Source organism: Malus sylvestris, chromosome 13 (genome assembly GCF_916048215.2).
Source record: "Malus sylvestris chromosome 13, drMalSylv7.2, whole genome shotgun sequence".
Classification (NCBI taxonomy): Eukaryota; Viridiplantae; Streptophyta; class Magnoliopsida; order Rosales; family Rosaceae; genus Malus; species Malus sylvestris.
Genome location: NC_062272.1, coordinates 39,899,965 through 39,914,292, shown reverse-complemented (window position 1 = coordinate 39,914,292; position 14,328 = coordinate 39,899,965).

The following is a 14,328-nucleotide window of genomic DNA, read 5'->3' as shown; positions in this document are numbered from 1 at the left end:
ACCTTCAAAGTACTTCATAAACGTTTCTCATAAGACAATCTCGCATTGCTCGCTTGGAAAGGGTAAGGAAAAATGTTTCAGGTATAAGGGTAGACATATCTGGTGATAAGAAATAAAAGGCTCAACATACACGGCTCAAATTGGCAATGTAATGATATCATTTTTCTGTGGGAAACATGGTTATTTGGGCCATAGTGGTAAACCTAATGCCTCTATCATTTCCAAGTTCATGCAGTCAATGACAAACATTTCGAAAGATCGTTACGCAAGTTCTAGAGATGTATCTCACATAAGTTCATCACACATGAAAGAATAGGAGTGTATGAAAAATGCACACACTTTCAATAGGCTCAAAAACTCACATAGGATGTATATGGTCACTAAATTCACATATGAAGCTTTAAGTCATGCTTTAGTTTCACATCAACAAGGCTATGTGCATTTGGTTTTTCAAAGATGGTCAAACATGTACAAAACTAACAAGAGAATTAGGAATTTCACAAAACACATGTTAACTAAGTTCTTGATGATCATGGTTCAAATTTGATCCAATTATATCATTGGGTCGGGAAACTAATAAAAAACTAATTCAAAACAATAAGGGAAACAAGACAATATTTTTGGATTTTTAAATTTTCCGATATTTTTTTTTTAAAAGAAAACAAAACTAATTAAGAAAACAAAAAGCAACAACATGGAAACAAATGAAACTCGTTCGTAGTTGAAGGTACAAAAAAAAATTTCAATTTGGTCATTTTTATACTCTTTACCCCCAAACTTAAACTGGACATTGTCCCCAATGTCAGAAAACACTATAATGCAAATAAAAATAAAATAAATAAATAATAAGAAACAAAATAAAGCAATTGGACTGAAAACTTCCCTAGTTTGCAGTAAAACCAAGCGATGACCCCCCCAAGCTAAAAATTCTGCAATCAACTTCAAGGGTGGAAATAACCAAAAATTCCTGCAAAGAAAAGAAATAATTCAGTTAAGTAACGCAAGAAAATGTAAAAAAAATTGCAAACGAAAAATTGAAAATCACGATAAAAGACACTGAATAGAACTAATAAGTGATCATTGGTCGTGCTTGTTGACTTTCCACAGCTTTCCTCTTGAACTGGGTGACACTTAGCTTTTTACTTGCAAGTGATGATTTGATGATATTGTACGGCGAGGCTTTGCTCTTTGGGAATGTTGCAGTTCCTTATTTGTTCTCCAAGCAGATGTGGCAGCTTCTCTAGTTCTTCATCTCAGACTCCTTCTGCTGGGATGATTGTGCAAGCTGCATTCTTCTCTACTTGTTTCTTCTGCACGACGGGCGGGCACGAGGTAAAGGTGTTGGTCTGTTTCTTTCTTCAATCTTTCCAAGTGCCCACCTCTTGCTTTCTTTCTCCTTGTCCCTAGCTGAATTGTCTCCACATGCTTCGAGGTATCATTTTCACTTCCCTTACACGTGAGAGACGAAGAGGAAACATAAGATGATGAGTACTCGAGAGCAAGTGCTGGCTGGAGAAAGGACAGGGAGAAAGCATGATATGAGATACTCTTGCTTTCAACCTTTATGATATGAAATACTTTTGCTCTGGATGGGTTGTTTACAGGGGTATCCCAGGGAATGAGGAATACAGAGTGACTCGAGAGGGTTCTTTGGGAATGCATTCTCGGAGATGAAGAAGTGCTGAGAGGGTGTGCCTTTGTTGTGGAAGGCGAAGGTAGATACTTATGGGACTTTTCTTCACAACCGGAACTATTCCCTCACTCATTGTCGGCAGCCGGTGGATGGATGAATAGTACAAATTACGCGCTTTCTGACAAAGCTGCCCGTAATTTCCGCAAAGCTGCAAGTTGCATGTGACGAGTGACGACACGTCTGGACAAATTGATCTTTTGAAATCTGGGGTTCGGCTCGTGGTTTCTGAGTAAGCCCATTTTTTTGAGAAATGAAACGCCTCTTTTGAGAAAAGAATCCGACTTTTGAGAAAGGAGCCCCGACTCTTCGATTTGCGAGAGGACGCTTCTCTGAGGAGCGCCTCTTTGATTTCTTCTTTTTATAGAGGCGTTAATTTTGTTCCACAACACACTTGAGCTCCCTCCTGTAAACACTCCCTCCTGTAAACTTCCAAAATCTTAATTTGTCCGATCTCTTCTTTCTCAACACTTTCAGAAAATGTCTGGCCCTTCCGATCGTCGTTTTGACTTGAACATTGGTGAAGAGGCAGCTCCGCCTTCACCAGACAACATATGGCGCCCATCTTTCATATCCCCTACCGGTCCCCTTACCGTGGGGGATTCGGTGATGAAAAATGACATGACTGCTGCGGTGGTGGCCCGGAATCTTGTCACCCCCAGAGATAACAGACTGCTCGCTAGACGATCTGATGAATTGGCGATTAAGGAGTCTCTGGCTCTTAGCGTGCAGTGTGCGGGTTCTGTGTCCAACATGGCCCAACGCCTATTTGCTCGAACCCGTCACGTTGAATCGTTGGTGGCTGAAATACAGAGTCTCAAAGAGGAGATTAGAGGACTCAAGCATGAAAATAAACAATTGCACAAGCTTGCACACAATTATGCCACAAACATGAAGAGGAAAATTGACCAGCTGCAGGAAAATGATGGTCAGATTTTACTTGATCACCGGAGGTTTGTGGGTTTCTTCCAACCGCATCTGCCTTCGTCTTCTGGGGCGGCACCGCGTAGTGAAGCTCCAACTGATCAACCTCCGATACCTCCTCCTTCCGTGGCCCCGCCGACTGCTGAAGCTCCGCCGACTACTGAAGCACCACCTGACCAATGAATGCTATTAGTTTACACATCATTGTAAAATATTTTTACTTTTATGTTTATTTTTTTATTTTTTTTATTTTATATGTAAATTAATGTAAAAAGACTTTGTTTAACTTTCCCCCACACTTAAGCTAAATAACACAAACTCACAGAAATCAACCAAATAACACAACTAACTAAACAAAACAAAATGAAAGCAGTAAAGATAAGGGTGTAAGTTGAATGCTTGGGTTGCCTCCCAAGAAGCGCTTGCTTTAACGTCCGCAGTCGGACGAATCTTTCCTTTAAACTCCCCTCGGCTCCAACGCATGGAATTTATCTTTTAATGGGAGGTGATACTTGAAATGATTCGGCAATGGTTTAAATTCAAGAGTGGGTGCCTGAATCATCAAAATCAGAAACATGTTAGTATAAATTAAAATTAAAATTGGAGAAGATGGCTTACTTTCTTTTTCCGACACAAACTCAATGACAAACACCGCATTTTTGAACATTTCCTGGACTTTGAACTTGGTCAGGTTTACTATGATGGTTGTGGCTTGTCCCATGTCATCAAACTCAACTGCTTTGGGCTTGATTGTCTCATGCACAGCCTCTTGGATGTATTCTTGATTTGCTTCAACCACTTCATTTTCTTGAATCCCTTTTCTTGGTGTGCAAGGTTCTTTGAACGTTTCAATACTATCGGGAACTTGTTTTGGTGCACCAAGAATTGGGATATCACTTTGCACCTTTGGAAGAGCTTCCACAATGTCTTTTTCACTCTCTTTGATATTTGGAATCAAAAACCTGCAAGGAAAAAGGACATTCGGTGGAATAATGTTAGAATGAAGTGAATTTAGAACTTCCTCACTTGAGTTGGATGACATAGGGATTTGAGGAGCTTGCAGCAAGAATTCTTCTAAACTGTCCAGGTCGTCCTCCTCCTCTTCTGCTTGCAGCAGCAATTCATCCATGTTCGGGCTGTGTTTGGATGGTTCTGGGACAGCTTCATCCTTCATGTCACCTTCCAAAGTGATGGCTTCATCGATTTCACTTTCTGCCTTTGAATTTGCAATGTTTGAGTTGGAAAGTTCACTTTGATCTCGAATCTGTGCCATGAATTCCACAATCTGCCCAACTTCCATATCCAATTCGTCCATTCTTTTGACTCGGTCTTGCATCTCCTGGTTTCGATTTTCTACTCCCTGATTCAAAGAGGTGAGTAACTTATTAAGTGTATCATTATCCAAGGACGTACCTGAATTGAATTGGGTTGATTGTTGTGGTGGCTGTGACGGTTCATATGGCCACTGATAGAACTCTTCCGATGGCGCCAATTGTTCTTCTTTTTGTGAACCCTGCGCCAAAGAAATTAGTCCTTCAAGAATTTCATTATAATTCACGGGCATACTTTGATTTGATTGGAATTGTTGTGGGGGATACTGTGGTGGCTACATAGGTCTTGAATAGAACTCGTCTTGCTGCCAATATCCACCTTGTTGAAATTGTTGAGGTTCCCCCCACATATAATCTGAATTACCTCTCCAATCTGAATTGTAAGTGTTGGAAAATATGTTGCCCCTTGTTTGGTTATAGCCTTGATATCCCCAAACATCTTCATTGGCAGAAAATTGAGGACTTTGATATCCTTGCCCATAGGGCACATCAAGTGTAGGGACACTTGGCATTGTGGTCCGTTCGGCATTATGAGTCAATTAAGCAGTGAGTTGTGCCAATTGAGCTTGAATGGTCGCAAGTGCCATGTCTCGCTCCATTTGTACCTAAAATCAAAGAAAGAAAAATAAATCAAATATCAAAAGTAAAATACACAAACACCAATATAAACATAAACAAAAACAAAAATAAAGGGATTAGCAAAGTTGCTAATCCCCGGCAACGGCGCCAAAATTTGATGTGAGAATTACTTGACACACAAATTAAACCCTCTTTTTGACAATTGTAGTATAGATGTAAGTAGGGTATCGTTCTAGGCCGGGGATTAGGAGGGATTGCTAATCTATTCTAAATTAATTTAAAAATATTAAATAAGACTCAAGGACACAAAACTAGGCTAAAAACTGTAATAACTCGAAACACACTTAGAATGACTCAAAATAATGGAAACACTCAATTTAGACACTAGGAACTGAATGTTGGAAATGTGCCCTAAAGCCAATCATGTGATGATACTTTACGGACATTTCACATGTTAAACTAATCTAGTTTTACATATAAAGGGCATAAATTATTGTTTGAGCCGTCTCATATAAATGTTATATGCTTAAACGATAAAGTCCAAGGAATATGTGATTGGGAGAATGTAATCTAATGAAGTTAGATTCATGAGACCATTCTTTCGTAGACACATCCTAAACGTTCCTGATCATAGGATTGCCAATTGGGTGTTGACAGTCCGTTAAGATCAGTACGTACTATGTCTTCTCTCAGGGAGAGTGATTAGTCTCGAATCATTGGTGTGTGTGACATCAAGACAAGTACGGTAGGTGCTCAATAGAGAATGAGTTCACTGAACGCGATCAACGAAGGGTTCTCATATTCCATGTCACATGAGAACTCATGGTTGGGATAATGCAAAGTAGTCCTTTGACCTGAGGCATCATAGTTGTCTTGTGGTTAAGACCTTGATCTTTGATTATGTCAAAGTCACTCCATCAGGAGGGTGTCCACGGCATCGTTGGGGTCAAGTGACTTAGCTATGGAGACAAGTGAATGCGCAACAAGGGATCTCTAACCTTCAAACCGTTTGAGGGAGAATACTCTATGATATGATTTAAATCTCTGATCAGAGTATGAATGAGATTAGGGAATGCGTTCCGAATCACATTCATGGTAATCATATAAGCACAAGACACACATTGGATAGTAGACATGAGAAAATAAACTATCAAACCAAACAATGTGGTCAAGAGTATTAGATTAGAGAAGGACCGTATTGCATTTGTAATCTCGAACTGAATAGGTTCTCTAACCTCTTCTGATTAGCTTGGGTAACCATGATATGCTGCTAGGTGTCACTCATGGTTTGTGGAAGCCCTAGACGTGTATAATCACTAAAGGGAGAATTGAAAATAGTTTCAATTCACAATCGATATAAAATGGTTTTAATCGCCCACTACCTCGCTAAAAGGAACCTAATGGATCGCACACCGTGAAAGGTGGAGATTGGAGATTAAACGGAAATGAGTAAGAATGATTAAATGGTTTAATCATTTATTTATGGCAAGGATTAATTAATATGTTAATTAATCAAACGAATAAGTTCGTTAAAGACTTCGGGATAGTTTTGGATCTTAAGGCCCAATGGGCTTTGAACGTCAAGCCCATTAACTTAAGTTGTATGACAATTTAATGAATAAAGATTCATTAAAGCCCAAAAGCCCAAATCCCTTAGAATGGCCGGCCATATTAGATGAATTAGGGTTTTGGTTGTTTAAGTTACTTAAAGAAGTGACTATATAAATGACTTTATAGCCAAATATTCATTAAGTGAAATTAAGGGTTTATTTTGGGGGAAAATTGGTGAGAATTGTCTCTCCATTTTCTCTCTAAAGAGGCCAACACCTTGGAGGGTACATCTAGCAATCCTACTACTCCAAGGTCACTCATTTCTTCTACAATCGAACCTTGGTGTCGAGAATTAGAGGTTCTCAATTTTGGGAACTTGGAGAACCTATTCTTCCATCCAAATCCATGGATCTAAGAAGCAAGGAATGAAGGCCCCTATCTCTTTGGGTGATTAGCCTTTGCTTATGCAAAGAGGAATCTACAAAGGTATTAATTTCAACTCACTTATGTTTTGAGTTGATTATTGGTTCACCAATCTACTAGGCTTTGAATTTCATGGGTAAATGTTTTGTATTTGAGTGCATGTAAGCATGATTCCGCCTTTAATTGTTAATTGCATGCTATATGATGTTGCTCAAATGAACATGTTTTCACAAAATAATTCCTTCAAGTGGTATCAGAGCCTAGGTCTAGTAGTTGGTGAATCCTTTTGTGTTTTGTAGTTCATAAGTTTGTGATCTAAAAGTTGTAATTGTTACAAGCTTTATTCTTGCTTCTTTGAAAGTAAATTTTGTTGGAAAATTTGCTATCTCAAATGTTGTAGATGTTGTTCATATGAGCATGAATATTGGAGCTAAAATTTGGTGCCATGCTTTTGGGAAAATTCGGCCAAATCCAAAGGGTGGATTTTTGGGTTCTTGTTTGACTTGTTAAAAGTGTTTTAATGTGTTCTTTGGAACCCCTAAGTACCCTAGTTTGGTTAGAAGTTATTTCCCTTAAGTAAGAATGGTTTTGGAATGTTTTTGGGTGAAAAAGGTTCATGGAAAAATTTGGGTTTTTCATGGATGTTCTTCATTGTTCTTGATGTTCTTGCCAAGAACAAAAAGGTTTGGTGTTTTGATTCAAAGTTTTGATTTATTTCATAAAGTATATGTGATATGTTTTTAAATGTTTTATCATGTATTTAAAGTATTAGATATTTGTATAAATGATGATTGAAATAATTGTGATTGAATTATTTCATAAACATATCCTTTCACATACACTTGCATGCTTTTGACAAAACTCACAAATCAACACACACACCAATGTTATCTTCCCCTAAAACAGGCCACTCCCTCAAAGGGAGTACTTTTGGGGCTTTTATGCAATTACATAAAGTTTTGATACTTTTGTGTATTTGCACTTTGGCCCAAAAGTTTACGTTTTTACGTTTAGGTCCAAAAACGCTAAAGGACAAATTGTTTTGTTCCTTTAATGAAGTTTTTGCATTATTAAAAGTTTGGGTTCTAGTTGTATTTACATGAAGTAGTGACTTTTGTGTATTATACAAAGTGACCCCAAAAGTTTTTGTATTTGCAATATGGCCCAAAAGTTGAGGTTAATTGCAAGATGGCCCAAATAGGATGAGAACAAAATTGTTTTGTCTCTTTAAATGAGAATTGGATTTTCATTTTGTTTAGCTCCATTTAAACCAATCTTATGGATACAAAAACCAAATGAAAATGTTGCATTCATTTAATTAGTTAAAGTGTTAATTAATTAAAGGGTGATTATGAACCTAAGCCTAATATAATTGAGCTATGTGAAAGGCGTTTCAAATTTGTTTGAACCATGGGAATGTGTAGATTAGATTTTGGTTGTAATTTGATTTGATCAAATGTTGTAAAAGGGCTTAAGCTCTTCTTTACTTTAAAGTAATTTGTATTATGCAAATGTTGTAATGAGCATAAGCTCACCTTTACTTTGAAGTACTTCTTTCTTGCTTTATTTGATATGCATGAAAATGAAGTAGTTGGGTCCAACGCCCCTAAGACAACACGCCTTAATGTGATTAAACGCGTAACTAAAATCAATCTTCATTCCTAGACCGAGATTCAACACAAGGCTCGTGTTGAATCTAAACAAAGGTTCATAATCATCCTAAGGCCCTAAGGCAACTATATAGTCCATCAAATGAATGCAAAGTTTATGTTAGTAGTATCATATACTCTTGCTTTAAAAATCGTTTTAAAAGCATAGTGGGAGTATTATGTACAACTAAAACAATAAGATGGACCAATAGTTGTAATAGGACCAAAATTGTTTTAATAGAGATTAAAATGTATGTTTATATGTGATGAGACCAAAAACCCTCAACCAAATCATTATTAAGTTGATAAGCGTGAGAGTGCTTTGAACACTCTTTCGTGGCCTTCCACCGTGGTAGGCTTCAATCGTGTGTGACTCGTACAATGTATTCGTCCAGTTCTGGGGTTGCAAAGTATGTGCTTACATTCAGGAGAAGCCTATACACATATGATGAAGTGAAAGGTAGGCAACAAGTGTGGCCAATATGGAGTTCTTCTGAGGTCATTCTTGAACCCCTACTTGAACTAGCATGGTGGGAATGACTTAACTAAGTGCAATGGTGCCAATATGGAGTTCTTCTGAGGCATCATTCTCTAGAGGCCAAACGAGATGGGTACTTGCATTAGTTGCAAATGAGTAAGCGTACTCTCTCATTATTATTGTTGCTAGCCAATATGGAGTTCTTCTGAGGTGGGCTTGGTAATAGTGAGCCTCCCATAACCTACTAAGAGTTTCATCTAAAACTCTCGAATTCCAATGAGGGATATGGAATTTGCCAAAAATAGTGGGTGATGCTATTTGATTTAAAGACCCGAATCAAATGGCTTAAAATCAATCAATTTATATTCGTTATGTATTTGATTACCAATATATTTGCAAACGCTATCCAACACTTGACAAATAAAAACCGAATGTTTTAGTTTCCGTACTTAGGTACCACAATCCCAAAGAATGTCTTAAAAGGATTGCATATGTATCTAAGTAGTCTCTTCCTCACAATCTTACTATTGATAATGTATCATTAGAAGAATATGTTAGAAAAGGTCTATCATAAAGAGGACAACACTTTTAAATGTCATAATTCTTCAATTACAATTTGTTGTATGAAGAAATAGGAGTTGCTTTGAACAACTCTTAGTCAATGCAAACACTAGTGCTTGTTTCTTTGTTAAATGAACAAAGAACTTGAGAAGAAAGCACAAAGGCATGAACACTTTATGTGCCATGATTCTTCACTTACAAATTGTTGTATGAAGAAATGAGAGTTGCCTTGTACAACTCTTGAAAGTTTGTAATTATGTTTAGAACATAATGGTTGGTTGACAAAAATAGTCCATTAACATGGACTTATGATGATTTTGAATCATTGAATGTTGAAGTGATAAACCACTTAACGAGACGGAAACTAGGCAAGGACTTCACCTTTGTTTCCCTATACTAATCATTCACTAAGTTTATTGTAAACTGTGTAGTGAAAAATAACCACATGCTCTCCAAAATGTTTGATGTGTATAACACAATTGAAAAAGGTTTCAAGAGAGATAGTGGGAGTTTAGGGACCATGACTAATGTAGTCAAAGGTGAAAGTCAAATAAAGAAGATAAATAACTCCAAGGGAACAAACTTTCTTTATGAAAGGATGGACATTGGAAGGGGTATTTGCAAGAAATGTCTTGCAAGTGTCAAGGACACACCTTTCGAAGGTGTTGTAAATTGTTCTTGAATAGTTCAAAACAGTTGGTTCTTCTACTTGAATGCATGATTCCGTATTAGTAACTATGTTTTACAATCGTTGTAAAAGTGTGGCTAATAAGAAGTAGAAGATTAATGAGAGAAGAGAAAGTACTTCACATTCGAAGCGTGAATCAAATGTAGATCTCTGCGAAAGCAGATGGTACTTACTTCCTCATATGAACTACCAAAGAAATTGGAAAAACATATATTGTCTTTATATTCCAATTTTAAGGAACTAATTTCCGTCACTATGTGAAATGGATAAATGTTTTGTTTGACAAAACAATGTTCTTTATTAATCAATGATTGGATTATGGTAATCTAATTAATTATCTCTATAGTAGAGATAATATGGTAGTGTTAACTGTTTAGAAAATAATGATGCTTAAAACCCAAAAGGTTGCAAGGTAGTGACTAATCCCAACTAAAGTTGTGATACCTTTAAAACATAAATTACGAGTTGGTCATAGATGGACGCTTTGGATCGTTAGATCCGGATCCAATACCTTCTTGTTAAAATTGTATAGAGGCGAAATGTTCGAATCTTTATTCTTTTGGAAAGAAGAAAGAATCACAAAGTTGTTGAGGTTAATTCACTTAGATGTTAGTGGCACATGTCCACAAACATAATACTACTCATGTTGGATAACATTCACCGAAGATCACTCTCGGTTGGACTATAGTTTATTTTGAATAAACACAAGTCCGAATACTTTGCAAAATGTTTCAAAGAATTCAAGAAATGTAAGTTGATGAGTAAGACGTCTAAAGTATTTACCTCCTTAGATTTGATCCAAGGAAAGGTAACACTTTAGATGAGTTTCCTTGAAAGATATCAAGGAAAATAGCATCATAAGATAATGTATTTCTCCATTAGGAGAAGAACGAACTTGAATAAGATTTAGTTCGTTAGATGTTATCTATTACCCATATATAGGATATATACTTCTAAAACAATATGATTGTCAATGAGAAGATCTTCCAATATTTTCATAACTCCATAAGATGTAGTTGGAAAGAAATACAAATCTTAAGCATGTTAAGATTTGGGGTTGTGTGCTAATAAGCAATATTTGTTTAATAACAATCTTGTAGGATATCCTTAAAATAACTTTTGGATATCGCTTCTATAAACCAACTAACAAATGTTGTTTTGTTGGGTAGTTCATTGTAATTATACAATGTGATTTGCCTAAAAGCAAATGAACGAGAGATAGAACTCAAAGAATGGGTTCTTTGAGAGACAAGAAAGTAATCAACAAATATAACAACCTAGTTCCTATACCACAAGCTCCAAGGTAGTCGATAAGGATTTATAAACCGTCTCAGTTGAATGGTTTTGAACTTTATGACTATGTCATAGAGTTGCACCTCTTAATTCGAAAGAAATAAGAATGAAAATCCTTATGACTACATTGAGTGCATATACGATATATACTCAAGGAAATGGTAAAGTACCATTTGACTCGAAATAATGAAACCTTCAAAGCTAATTGGTAGCTTAAGGTGACTACAATCAAATAGAATGGTTGACTTTAAAGGAACCATTTTTGACGTAGTCTTAGTTTCAATAAATTCGAAGATTGCTAGCTACAACTAAATGGTGATTCAATGTTTGGACATAATATGGGTTTCCGAAACCATTATTAAGATAGTCTTGATAATATATGTCTAAAACTATAAATCACAAAGACATATAAGTTGTAGAGATCCATCCATCATGGATCTTAGCAAGTTAGTGGGAGCTATTTGCATTTTATGAGAAAAAGGATCAAATCGTTTGATTTCTCATAAAGATGTAAATGAATCTTTTGTTTACTAGTTTTACAAAAGATTAGTGGGAGTTAATCATGTTCCTAAAAATTTAAATATATATGATATATTAATTTAGGAAATGAAAAGAATACTTCTTCGTTAAAGTTATGACTTTAATACATTATATGAAGATAGAATGTATATGGGAGATATGGTCTATATACATGGGATGGAAATCTATAATGATATATTTCTTGATATAATTGGATTATATCAATCCCTAATAATAGACAATGGATGCTAGGAAGTTTCTCATATGATGATAAACTTCAATAAGAAGGACGATTCTAGTGAGATTAGCAAGTTGCCCTTCTCAAAGGGAATGTGCCCCTTTGACTCCCAAAGAAATAATGCGTAAATTGAATCATTTATGCATACGCAGAAAGGTGATTTATGTATTTCATATTGTATGAAAAACATTGATATGAGTTGTACCTAGAACGGTACAAGACGATATCAGTGCAAGCCCAGGATCAGAACCATGGCAACTGTCAAGTGAGTCCTTAAGTATTTAAGAAATATTAAAGGATAAATTCCTCAAAGATCGAGGAAGAATTAGAGTAACGCAGTGGAAGCGTAAATGTATTAGATTATGAATCTAATCCATCATTGGATGTTTCTTCATTATGAATGAAGAGATAAACAGATATCTCTTTATTATGACTAAAGAGATATTTGGATGGAAACATTAAATTAATGACTTTAGTGTGTTCCATTATGAATGCAAGATATATTGCCATATAGAAGTTTACAACAATGTTGTTTGGATGGGAAAGTTCATTTATGAACTCTCTATTCGGTTCCAACCAGAAAGTGTTTGACACTAATGGGGCGATAGCTCAAGCCTGGGAATCAAGGTCTCATCAAGATCCGAACACAAATGAGAGACTAAACCACATGATTGGGAATCATGTATAATGGTGACGTTGTTATTCTCAAGGTTGCTTCTGTGGATAACACATATAGATATCCACTGTCTAGGCCTACTATTCAGCCATTTATGAAATGACTACAGAAGAGGTATCATCAAGATGACCAAGCTGATTGGCTCTAGTGCAAGTGGGAGATTGTTGGAAATGTGCCCTAAAGCCAATCATGTGATGATACTTTACGGACATTTCACATGTTAAACTAATCTAGTTTTACATATAAAGGGCATAAATTATTGTTTGAGCCGTCTCATATAAATGTTATATGCTTAAACGATAAAGTCCAAGGAATATGTGATTGGGAGAATGTAATCTAATGAAGTTAGATTCATGAGACCATTCTTTCGTAGACACATCCTAAACGTTCCTGATCATAGGATTGCCAATTGGGCGTTGACAGTCCGTTAAGATCAGTACGTACTATGTCTTCTCTCAGGGAGAGTGATTAGTCTCGAATCATTGGTGTGTGTGACATCAAGACAAGTACGGTAGGTGCTCAATAGAGAATGAGTTCACTGAACGCGATCAACGAAGGGTTCTCATATTCCATGTCACATGAGAACTCATGGTTGGGATAATGCAAAGTAGTCCTTTGACCTGAGGCATCATAGTTGTCTTGTGGTTAAGACCTTGATCTTTGATTATGTCAAAGTCACTCCATCAGGAGGGTGTCCACGGCATCGTTGGGGTCAAGTGACTTAGCTATGGAGACAAGTGAATGCGCAACAAGGGATCTCTAACCTTCAAACCGTTTGAGGGAGAATACTCTATGATATGATTTAAATCTCTGATCAGAGTATGAATGAGATTAGGGAATGCGTTCCGAATCACATTCATGGTAATCATATAAGCACAAGACACACATTGGATAGTAGACATGAGAAAATAAACTATCAAACCAAACAATGTGGTCAAGAGTATTAGATTAGAGAAGGACCGTATTGCATTTGTAATCTCGAACTGAATAGGTTCTCTAACCTCTTCTGATTAGCTTGGGTAACCATGATATGCTGCTAGGTGTCACTCATGGTTTGTGGAAGCCCTAGACGTGTATAATCACTAAAGGGAGAATTGAAAATAGTTTCAATTCACAATCGATATAAAATGGTTTTAATCGCCCACTACCTCGCTAAAAGGAACCTAATGGATCGCACACCGTGAAAGGTGGAGATTGGAGATTAAACGGAAATGAGTAAGAATGATTAAATGGTTTAATCATTTATTTATGGCAAGGATTAATTAATATGTTAATTAATCAAACGAATAAGTTCGTTAAAGACTTCGGGATAGTTTTGGATCTTAAGGCCCAATGGGCTTTGAACGTCAAGCCCATTAACTTAAGTTGTATGACAATTTAATGAATAAAGATTCATTAAAGCCCAAAAGCCCAAATCCCTTAGAATGGCCGGCCATATTAGATGAATTAGGGTTTTGGTTGTTTAAGTTACTTAAAGAAGTGACTATATAAATGACTTTATAGCCAAATATTCATTAAGTGAAATTAAGGGTTTATTTTGGGGGAAAATTGGTGAGAATTGTCTCTCCATTTTCTCTCTAAAGAGGCCAACACCTTGGAGGGTACATCTAGCAATCCTACTACTCCAAGGTCACTCATTTCTTCTACAATCGAACCTTGGTGTCGAGAATTAGAGGTTCTCAATTTTGGGAACTTGGAGAACCTATTCTTCCATCCAAATCCATGGAT